This window comes from Condylura cristata, unplaced genomic scaffold (genome assembly GCF_000260355.1).
Source record: "Condylura cristata isolate star-nosed mole 26May11 unplaced genomic scaffold, ConCri1.0 scaffold00020, whole genome shotgun sequence".
NCBI classification, from domain to species: domain Eukaryota; kingdom Metazoa; phylum Chordata; class Mammalia; order Eulipotyphla; family Talpidae; genus Condylura; species Condylura cristata.
Window position 1 is genome coordinate 9,160,821 of NW_004567121.1, and position 12,149 is coordinate 9,172,969.

Genomic DNA, 12,149 nt, shown 5'->3' on the forward strand with positions numbered 1-12,149 from the left:
TGAGGGACCACCCTGTTACATTACCAAATACCATTTTATATATATATATATATATATATATGTATGTGTGTGTATATATATACATACATACATATATATATATATATATATATATAATGTGCACATTGAGGTGCTGATCAATAAAATGAATTGGAAGTCAACTGTATGTTTCAGGGTGATGACAACTTGATTGACTTTATGCTCCACTAACTATACAACTTATAATTTAAAAGTGGCAATTAAAATAATAAAAATAGATTGTATAAATTCCCTCAGGAGTAGAAAATATATCACAACAATAAAAGCTCTATCAGGAACACCCACAAACAATGGCAGGGGCCAGGACATATCCAAGATGAGGAATTTGAAATTCCTCTTATCTCCTTAAAATATAGTCCCATGCTGACTGTCTCAGAGGCGGTTGGTCACTTTGATGACTTGCATTCTCTTACTCTTCTCAGATCAGTCAGAACTGATTTCTCGGCTTGGTTTGAGCTTAGGTGGTTTCACTACCCTACCCCCACACTGTAACTTGGGATTGCTTTTCAATCACCCTGTCACTTCATGAATATGGTGTTGAGGATTTCTGGAGCAAGTTCCCAGCCAGAAGACAATTGTGGTGGAATCTGGGAAAAAACAAAAGGGCTCCAAAACAGAGGAAAAAAAAGAAAGATCCTAATGAACCTCATAAACCAGTTTCAGCATATGCTTTATTCTTTCATGATGCATAGGCTGCCAGGAAAGGACAGAATTCCACTGTCACTTTGGGGAGTTTTCAAAAATTGTGGCCTCCATGTAAGACAGTCTTAGAGAAGAACAAAATCAGGAGTGTAAGAAGAAAGTTATAGTTGTCAAAAAAGAATATTTGAAAGCTCTGACTGCTTACAAAGACAAGCAGGCATGGCAAGTCACTGTAGAATAACAGTGGGGTTGGATTCAGCACCACCATCACAGACTCCTTCTCCACTTTCTCTGGCTACTGTTGACCCAGCAGCTCCAACACCAGCCACAATAGAGCTGCCTGCCCTGTCCCTTTCCATTGTTGACAATTCAATGTTTTCATCTTATGCAGCAAACCATTTCTGCGGGACCTAGGGGTCAGCTCAATATTACCAAGTTGATTATTACCAAGCAGATATCGCCCTCTTCTATTACCATGTCTCAGGCAAGATGGTTACTGTTATCCCAGTCAGTTACTTCCCAGGGACTTCAACTAGGACACCCCACTACAGCTACTATCCAGACCAGTCATCAAGCCCCAATGTCACTTAGTTAGTGTTGTAAGCAGCAGAAGCTGCTGCAGCTTCTATGCAACTGCCTCCATTACAGCACAACCCCCTCCATTGCAACAGATGCCTCAACCTCTATTCATTTGCAAGTAACCATTCTACAGCAATACCCTCCACCCCTTCTCCAGGCCATGCAGCAGCCTCTACCTCAGAAAGTTCAAATCCATTACAACAGCTAGTTTAAATCAATTTACAACTTTCCACCACAGAGCAAAGTTGTACCTATAATCGCTCTGGAAAGTAGTCCTGAGTGGCCTATGAATGACAGCCCTGGGCCCATATGGTGCTCTACTGAGACAATCCTGAGATGATCACAGATATCTAACCTGAGGCTGACACTCCTCAAATGGAATTTGAATTACTAAGTGGGCCTCCTGTGACACTCACCCCAGTCTTGATGTGAGGTCTCCTGAGAGTAAGGACTGGGCAATGAGTACTGCTGCAATGCGAGTGTGGTGAGCACTGCAGAGATGTCTTCTTGGCCTGGGTGCCATCTAGAAACTCAGACACAGTGGTGTTTGTTAAGTAGTCCTCCCTGTTCCCCAAACCAGTGAAAATTTATCGAATGGTGATATGTCCAAGTGCCTTTTAAAAACACAAGATGGACTTTGGTAGTGCCTGATATTCACCCACAATGGTTCTTTATGCTTCTCCCCTATGTTTTATCTGTATTGAGTTTGCTGTAATCTGGAATTGTTTTTTCCTTTCAAGTCAAATCAGAGATGCCAGTGATTAAAATAAAGGAAAGGGTGAAGAGAAAATGACAAGCAGAACACAGGGATGGATAGCAAGGTGGTGGTTATTTGAAGAGTTACTTGAAGAGACTCATTGGTATAATCGTCATAGGACTTGCCTGGAAGATTAATAAAGTGATGAGAAAATATTCAGCTTTGAGTCCAGGAGAAAACACTGGTGTGTGCATCCATTTTAAGGGAGATAAAATATTGCATTAAAGGTTACCTCTTGAACAGGGGGAAAATAATAAGAACAACAACATAAAGATCAAGTGGAAAGCAAAAAAAAAAAAAAGAACTAGTTTTAAATATATGAATAATTGGAATAATTGCAACAAATGTAAATTGGCAATGCCTGTTAAAAAGTCATTGCCATGCATTTTTTAAATCTCTAGCTATGCACTTTATTATTATACTATACTATTACCAAGAGATATAGATATATACCATATGAATCAGATGAAACCAATATTCTGGCCAAAAAAGAAAGCATTATTAAGCAAAGAGAGAAGGATTGTAGATAACAATTTTCTATGGACTGAATTGTCTTTCCCAAGAATTCAACATCCCTTCCCTAAGGTGATGGTATTTGGAGATGATTAGACAGCATTTGGAAGGTGATTAGGTTTAGTTAGGTTCATAAACGTTCTACCTCTCATGATGAAATTAATGTCTTTATAAAAGACACCAGGGAGCTCATCCATTCTCTGTGCCATGTGAGTGCACAGGGTGAAGGTGGTTCTCTGCAAGCACAGAGGGAATTCTCCTCAGAATCCAGCATGCTGACACTTCTGATCTCAAACTTCCAGTCTTTGGAAGAGTGAGAAATAAATTTCTTCTGTTAAAGTAATCAAGCTGTACTATTTTACTGAAGGAGCTAGGTTTCACTATACAGAGGTTTGCTTATCTCAAGAAGACATATTCCTTTAGTACAGATGCAACATAACTTTCAAAATATGTAAAATAAAAAAGTACAGAAATTAGGGAAAATTGGTAAATGATGGTATCTGAAGTAGGCAAAAAAGGAAAGAATTTGAAAAATCTAAAAAGATCAGTTAACAAAGTGGGCATAATTGTTGGGTCCCAGCCGGGATGAGCCTCCCCAACCATCCCCGGAGCTTAAGCACAAGATCATAATAGGAAGAGACATCTTGCCACTTGTGTGAGTGGCTTAACTGATTAATATCCACCCTGATCGCAGTAGCACATGTGAGGGAGATTTCCTCCTGCCCCCAGGCCAACATCCTGGGATTAAGTGTATAAAAGGGAGGCTGGAAAGGATAAGAGGGAGAACGTTTTGCTGCACCCATCTACATGTGCTGACTCTTCAACCTCGACATCCCCCCGCGCAGACTTGTATACCTGCCGTGGGGGCGCGGCACATAATAAACTCAGAAGTAGTGAGTGAGGACATACTTTCATGAAGCCCACAGGATTATATAAGATGTCTGTGCACATACCACAGTACAAATCCAAAACCTATCAAAAATCTCAGCTCCTCTGTTCATCCAAATTTACTTCTCTATCAGTTATAACAACTACAGAAAGATTTCTAAAATAGGCAATAAACTGAATATGGATTGGATGAAATGAAAAAAAACTGGCATTATTCATATATCTTTGTTTTCATAACATTATGTAAAAGAATTAACAAGGAAAGGCTGATTTTAAGGAAATTTAAGAACTTTGTTAGATATATGACCTATATTTTAAAAAAAAAACTGGTATTTCTATACTCCAACAACAAAAGGAAATGTAACTTTCAGATGGTCACATTTTAAAATCATATTTATTAAATCATGTATGTAAATATATATGATACAAGGAGTACAATATCAAAAGAAGTGTGTAATCTAGATAGAAGAGTTTCACAGTTTTAGTGAAATCAATTAGACCTAAATAAATGGAACAAAATGCCATGTCTAGAAAACAAAATGTCCCTAAAATGATAAGTTCTCAAATAAATGTAAAAATTTCAATGTAATCAATCCTTTGAAAAATTTTCTTGAGCTTTATGAAATTTGACAGACTCATTTTAAACGTTGTGTGGAAGAGCTGACTAACAAAAAATAGATAAGGCAATGTTGAAGTAAAGTCAAGGTGCCAGTCCCAGACAGGCACTAAGTCTTAGTGCCAGTCCCAGACAGGCACTAAGAGTAAAGCAACAGTAAGATATTAAAGTATTGTTGCAGAAACGGCTGGCTAGAACACAAGAACTAAATGGAGAGGACAGAAACCTATCCAGGCTTTTACAACTTCTCATGTAATAGAGATGGCCCTCTGACCATGAAGAAGAGCATTCAATAAATGGAGCTGTAGAATTGTTTATAGATGCATCCAAACTGGAAATTGGATTTCTCACTTATAAAATAAATTAAGATGAATAGGAGTTATGGTTATCTCAAAAGTGGGCTTTTTTTAAAAAAGATTTATTTATTTATTCATACAGAACTGGGGTACCCAGAGATGTGGAGGGCGAGAGGATTCACCAGCGACAGAGTGGGGAGCAGAACAGGCAGATCAACGAAGTACACAGCTGAGGGGAGCAGCGGGCGGGTCAGGAGAGGTCTGCCACACCATCTGGATCTCTTCAGGGCAGGCGGGGATCGAACTCATGAGGAAGTGGCTTAAGCTTCTTAGTGCAGTGCTTTAGCCCGCTGCGCCACCAGGGAGGGCCCTCAAAAGTGGGTTTTTAAAGACAGTTACAAAGCCATGAAAAACAGATTGATACATTTAATCACAGAGAAACAAGTTTTTATCAAAATGCAGTTAATGGGTGTGTGTGAGAGAGAAAATGGATAAAGTAAGTATATATATATATTGCATTATTTGTGTATTGTAAGTGATAGTCAAAGAATCAGCCTCTGGTATATATTTTTAAATCCACAAAACAATAAGAGAAATATAAATAACAAAAGAAAAAACCTGGACCAAATTAACAGAAGATGGAACCTTAAAGACCATTGTCCTTTCTTATAAGAGAGATACAATTTAAAAAATTAAAACTTAGACTGTGAGAGTGGCAAATATTAAAAAGATCCCAACATCAAGTGTTAAGGAGGATATGGAGGAAATGGAACCCTATTACACTGTTGATGGAAATGTAAACTATACAGCTATTATGGGTAGTAATCTGAATTTATCTTAGAAATCAAAAAATGGAAGTACTATTTTATCAGTAATCCCAACTTGGATATAAACTATGAAACCATCAACAACATCCCCAAAAAGCTCTTACATGTTCAACAACAGAGAGACACTATTTACAGTAGCTAGGAGAGGGAAGCAGTCTGTCTGTAGATGGAGATCTACACTGAGAAGATGTGGTACATCACATGGAGTATTACATAGCCATTTTCTAGAAAATGGAGGGAATTTGAGCGAAATAGGTGCAGCATAGTAAGTCAGAACAATAACAACACATACCAATGTTTACATAGCTAGCAATCTGATAACATAAAACACAAAAATTATTGAAAATTAATAAGGACCTCTCTAATACAAAACAGACCAGAAGTCTGTCACAGCACTACAGCTGACTGCAAGAAAAGGGAAGTGGTATCTAAGTGTCCTATGGGATGTTCTACCTGTTTCTCACTCCCAGACCTTGGTATGTGGTAAGGGTTGTTCCCATCCAGTTGTCTCTTCTTAATTTTATTTTTTTAAAAACTGAAATGCAACTTTCATTTAAAACTATATTCTTTAGCATACTTATATTAAGATACATACAGTATCTTACAGCAGTTATTTAGACTGTTTTAAAATATATCATGGAATTAAGTTAGGCTAATGAACTAGCCTTTTATAACTGAGATATACATTTTGATTTTTCAGCTCTTAAAGTAAGGCTATAATGAGTATCCTTTATAGGTCTATGTGTGTTTATATAAACAAATTTACACACAAGAAAACACTGCACAATATGTATGAATGCATACTTATATACTTAAATACTATATGGTAATCACATATGCTTATTTCTTAATAGTACTTTGAAGAGAAAGGAATACAGAAAGGATATAAAGTGGAAGTTTTAATTAAAATTTATGAATTATATTTCTTAAAAAATAAAACAACTAAAGAACATATGCCAAAATGGTGGCATATGTTCAATCTGAGTGGCAAATAATGAAATATCTGTTATTTTCAACATGTTTAAAACACTACTTAGAAAAACTATACTACCATTTTAATTTTAACCACTTTCACAATTTTTGGACCATCTGTAATATCATCAGAGGAGTTCCTCTCCCTTGGCCACCATTTTCTCTCCTCAAACTTCAAGGTCCATTTTTCACATTTCATTTGCAAAGTCATTTTGTTGTTTGTTACTTGACCTTCAAAGTCAGCCAGACAGGCCTAGAAGGAGTTCAGAGAGCTATTAAACAGCCAAATCTTAAAATCCTATGCCAGGAAACAGCTTATAGGAGACATTTCCTAGTCCCTAATGTTTGATTTTTGATGTACACAGCTGGAACACACAAAGTAAAATTTGCCAAGATTTGGTTATTGGGGACACGACAGGTATAATTAAATTGTGTGCTCAACTTTAAAGCCTCTATTTTTGGAAGGTGAAAAATAACTAAATAAATATGAGCATAGATGCAGAGCAAACATCCTGTGATAATTTTACCCATCATTTAATTATGAGCCTTTCAGCACAGCCACCTCTTTGTCAATCTTGAAACCCAGAATTTCATTATGGCAGCAGCAAGAGTTTTCTTTACTTTTTAATTAAGTTTGTTTTTCGATTTAGAACTGATCATGCTGACAGATGCTTTAATTCACTTGGAAGTCCACATTTCACTTTGCATTTATCTCTTTTTGCTTCTGGGAACCTGTACATAAGAAAATTGTCCAAGGATGGATGGGTCCCACAAAAGTGCTTAGGGGATTAACAATGAATTAGCCTTGGTTGGGAAATAATACCAACTCTCCTGCCCCATAGGACAATGGTAGGTTAATCTCAGGGCCTAACTCACCACAATTACTTATTTTCTTCCAATGGCATATATTATATGGGAACCTGTGTGTGTGTGTGTGTGTGTGTGTGTACATGTACAGAAACCCTTATAACAACTCTGCCTAATGCATATTAGTACACCCATTTTATAGGTAAGGACTTGAGTGATACTGGAAGCTGAAGCTGCCCTATCTAATGCATAGAGAATCAGAATGGAAACAGAGGTGGGTCTGGCCTCAAAACTGCCATGCCTACTCCACACCACTAGTCAGTTTTAGGAAAAGTAGAAATAAATGTATTGATCAACTAAGACAAAGTATGAACCCATGAACCCAACATTAACTCTGTTTTAACCTATGTTGAGCTTCCCCCAAATTAGTATGTAATTATCTTCACTTAGATCATTATACCACAATAAGTTAACAATGCATTTTTTGTAGGTCCTATGGCAATACTGGAGGTATTTACCATCCAAACACCTTACACAGCCCATTCCCCCTGAAGGCATTCTGCCTCACCCTGCCCCAGAGAGACTGGCTCTAACATGGCCTGAGTATAGGCCAGTCTTGGCAGGAGTTGGACTTTTCCCTTTTATATCTGTCTCAGATTCTAAATGGACAAATCTGGTTCAAGCTAAATGGTCCAATCAAGTTTGACTTAAATGAACCAATCAGATTCGAACTATCTAGCTGTCACTCAACATTGAGTTAATTATTCAGATTGAAAATAGATTCACCAGACTTCCATAGACCCTTATAGCCCAGTGTCTCAAGGAGCTGGTGACTGTTGATGTATGACAACAGCTCAAAAAGAGCTGTCCACTGCCTCTGGATCTTCAGCACCACCTCCTGGTGCGGTTGAGTCTGTCGCTGTTCAGCTTGGCATCTAGCCAGCCTTCAGATTGTGACTGTGAGCTGTTACAGCGTCACCTCACCTTCCACCAGCAGCCTTTGTTTAGGGACTTATGGAAACTACAAACACTATTTGGGATGAGATAGCTGCCACTTGTAAACCTATAATTCTTTCCTCTCCCCAATCTCCCATTTATTAAACAAACCCTATTGTTGTTGGACCCTGTACGTAAATGGTTTTTGCCATTTTGCACATAGGTAAGAACCCACTGACAGTGACCTGTCCCCAACCATGGGTACTGCCCCCTGGCGCTGTCTTAAAAATAACATTGTATTAAAAAAACAAGTTTCAAGATCTTCCCACAAAGTATTCAGATACTTCTTCAGGCCACATTAAATAGCACCTTGATCTTATTTTGTGTCTAGTTGTTGTTCTATCATTGGGCTGCATAGCTACAACCCACCAGCCCCTCCCTTGAAAGCACTGCATTTTTCTGACTTTTTGCCCTTGAGTTCTTTTACCTCTATGTACATTTCTTCAAGAATCCGCTCAGCTATTATAACAAAAACTCAAGGGAAGGTGAAGAACATCAACAATTTCTGGGTTTACATGAAGATGGAAGGAAGGAAGATGGAAGCTAGTTCATAAGTCTCCCAACCTCTATCCTGGTTGGACTATGGCATGTTCTTGATTTACAGTTCTCCAAAAAGACCCTAGGAATCAAATCCTAGTTGCTGATGGACTGTGGTAATCAACCCTATTCTGTGCCTCTGGATCAGCTTCCCCTCTTCTCCTTTTCCCTGATCTGTGCTTATGAATCTATCCCCAATATAAGCCACATATGTAGTTGCTCTGGGCCAGGCACATGGTATCAGTCACATTATGGGTTTCCATTGCTCATATCTTCTGTTTGTTTTATTTTGAAAGCAAAGTTGTTTCCTACTCTGAGGACCAGTTGTTAAAATCAGTCCATTCTAAGCACCTAAAAATTTGGTAGTTGCATTTATTTGAAACTTCTTGACTGCCACCCTGAAGATAAATGTAAACATTTATTAATTTTTCAATTGAGCTTTGTCATAGTCCAGCCTTTGAAATGATGCCGGAAAAAAGCTTTCCAAGGTGAATCTGTTAGGAAGAAAGGATGTCCTGAAGGAACTCTGCATACTTTTGTGGGCTCCACCCCCTACTCCAGTAAACTACAACTCCCAGCAATGCCACGGAGAGAACTGATTGCAAGGACTCAAGGGACAAGCTAAGCAGTCATTCTAGGACTTTGGGGGATAAATAAGGGAGCCATGTTAGACGTGTTCTCTCTCTGGACCGCGTGGCTGGTGGCTGGTCATTTTGCTCTTGATAAGCTTTCAGTGTGCTATTGGAGTCCAAGTCAGCAGAACTGGTAGGATGCTCTAGTTAACTTCTATCTCTCTCACTTTCCCTGAGTTGTTCCTTTTCCTTTTCCTTTGTAATAAACTCAGTATTGACCTTTTTGTGTGTGCCTGCAGTACAATTGAATCTTAAGCACCGGTGAGGACCCATAGACAGGCAACCCAGTTCACATTGGGTTGACTTGTAACAAACAAATCCTCTCCTTGTATGCCTGCATTTGTAACATTAGTATTACATTGCCAGGATTTTCTCTTTGATATAATTTTTTTAAAGATTTATTTATTTATGAATACAGAGCTGGGCAGAGGCCAGAGGTGGTGAGAGGATTCACCGGAGACAGAGCAGGAAGCAGACCAGGCAGATGCTCGATGTACACTGCTGAGGGGAGCAGTGGGTGAGACAAGAGAGGTCTGCTGCACCTCAGGGGCAGGGGATCAAACTTTCACTGAAGCAGCTACAGCTGGCTTGCAGTGTTGTGTCCTAACCCATCACACCACCAGGAAGGGCCCTCCAATATAAATTTTTTAAAAAGATTTATTTATTTGTGCATACAGAACTGGGGTACAGGCAGAGGTTCAGGGACGGCGAGAGGCCTCACCAGAGACAGTGGGGAGCAGAACAGGCAGATGGACGAAGTACACTGCTGAGGGGAGCAGCGGGTGGGTCAGGAGAGATCTGCCGCGCCATGTGGTCACCTCCCGGGCAGGCAGGAATCAAACTCATGCAGAAGTGGCTTTAGCTTCTTAGTGCTGTGCTTTAACCCGCTGAGCCACCAGGGAGGGCCACAATATAAATTTTTCATTGAGTAAACACATATGCCCACCTAGACTTCTTAATGCATAGTTACAAATTGAAAATTTAGATCTTGGTACTGAGTATATGTTTTCTTTTCCTTGTGCCAGACCATGGAAAGCCCATCATCAAACCCATATCCTGGTGTCACCAGAGGTGTGATTAATGTGTGTTATTTCTACAATTAGAACATAATGTTCCATTAAGTGATTTACTCTGTTAGTTCTGGATGAGTTACTTTTGTTTTTATACTTTCTCATTACTGACTTGCATTTCTGCTAGCCTCCTTTAAAGGAGTGTAAAACAGCTTCCATAAAACAAATTACTGGTAGGCATTATTCAAATGTCATACTGGTGTGTCTATTTTAATTTACAAAAGTGAGGACAAAGATTCATGCGTTTGTCCTCAATGAATGGCCAAAAGATACCAAAATTTGCAAAACCAAATTTGCTTACTTTTGAAAATTCCAGTAATGCCCCCCAAAACTCACTGTGAACGCCCAGATGTGATAGTGAAGCCCTTTCCCTTACAGAGATGCCTTATCCAGTAAAAAAAAATTGGTTTTGCAAATGTTCAGAGATCTTTTGTCTCATTAAGGTGTGCCCACAAAGTGAAACAGATACATGATGTAATTAAATAGAATAACTTACTTTCTTTAAATTATCATCCCTCACATACTCTTATTATTTAGGCTGTGTAGGTACCTGTGCTTTTTGATCTTCTGTATATCAAAATTGATACAATGCAATGTTTTTATAGACTCTAACCTGGAGGGTAGAACCAGGGCATACCTCTCCTGCCTGAGTTTTGCACTTAACTACGCTGAGCTACTCTGCTCAGCGCTGCAAAATAAATTTCTACAGGCTAACTGGTTTACCAAAAATCTCAGTACACATTTAAATTGTACTGTCTGTTCTGGTTACCAAATTCATCATTTACTTGATCTCTGACTTCTATTTGAGAATGGTGAGACAATAAGTAGCAATTTGTTTATTTTTATTTTCAGTACAGTTCATGGAAAGTGAAAAGCCAAAATATATATTCTGGATACAAAAAAAAAACTCTCTGGAGGTTGAATATCCATATTTTGTCTTGCTGTAATTTATATTATATCAATAAATGAAGGTACAATAAATCAAACTCTGAAAGAACTAAGAAGTAGATGTTACCTCAGAAAGAAAAACATGTTTTTCTCTTGGCTGGAGACACAGAAAGACTCAGTTCTAGCAGTGGAATTTTCAATAAGCTGTCTTATCTTGAGAAAATCATTAACTAAATCTGACTCAGTTCTTTCTGATGCTAATTGAGGGTGCTAGATAAGTTTTAATGTTTCCAGCTCCAATGTTGTGCTTGTAACATATATTAAATGGCAATTGTAGAAACACATGCCCAAAAAGGGGCAAAAAGATATTAAGGATAACAAAAATGACTTAGCAATCAGATATTGATAATTATAGGATGTCATCCAGAAAAATGAGACCATACTGGTGAAAGCTTAGGAAACTGCCTAAGGAAATGAATGAAAAAGGTCCTTCCTGATAGATGTCAGAAATCAAGCAATAAAAAGCACTGAGTGATGGATGAGACTGAAATTAAACCCAAGGTGATGCTGGAAGAGATGACTAACGATGTGAATTTCTTCATTTTTTGTCAGCTAAATGTCACGGCATCCTTGCTAAATAGGTAGTACAAGCTTGGCACTTAAAAGTCCATGATCCGGCCCTCCCTGGTGGCGCAGCGGGTTAAAGCACTGCACTGAGAAGCTAAAGCCACTTCCGCTGAGTTCGATTCCCGCCTGCCCGGGAGGTGACCACATGGCGTGGCAGACCTCTCCTGACCCGCCCGCTGCTCCCCTCAGCAGTGTACTTCGTCAATCTGCCTGTTCTGCTCCCCACTCTGTCTCTGGTGAAGCCTCTCACCGCCCCGAGCCTCTTGCCTGTACCCCAGCTCTGTATGCATAAATAAATAAATCTTTAAAAAAAAAAGTCCATGATCCATGCTGTGTGTGTGTGTGTGTGTGTGTGTGTGTGTAGACACATATATTTTGGCTATTGGAAATAATATTGCAATAAATATGTGGATTCATATATATATATATTTTACTTCTTTACTGTTTTCATTTCCTTCTGATA

The 12,149-nt window shown here is 38.7% G+C and overlaps 1 pseudogene; it reads left to right on the forward strand.

Annotated features, from left to right (window-relative positions):
- The first annotated feature begins 433 nt into the window (after positions 1 to 433).
- On the forward strand, positions 434 to 1,468 carry LOC101635010 (annotated as a pseudogene).
- The last annotated feature ends 10,681 nt before the right edge of the window (positions 1,469 to 12,149 follow it).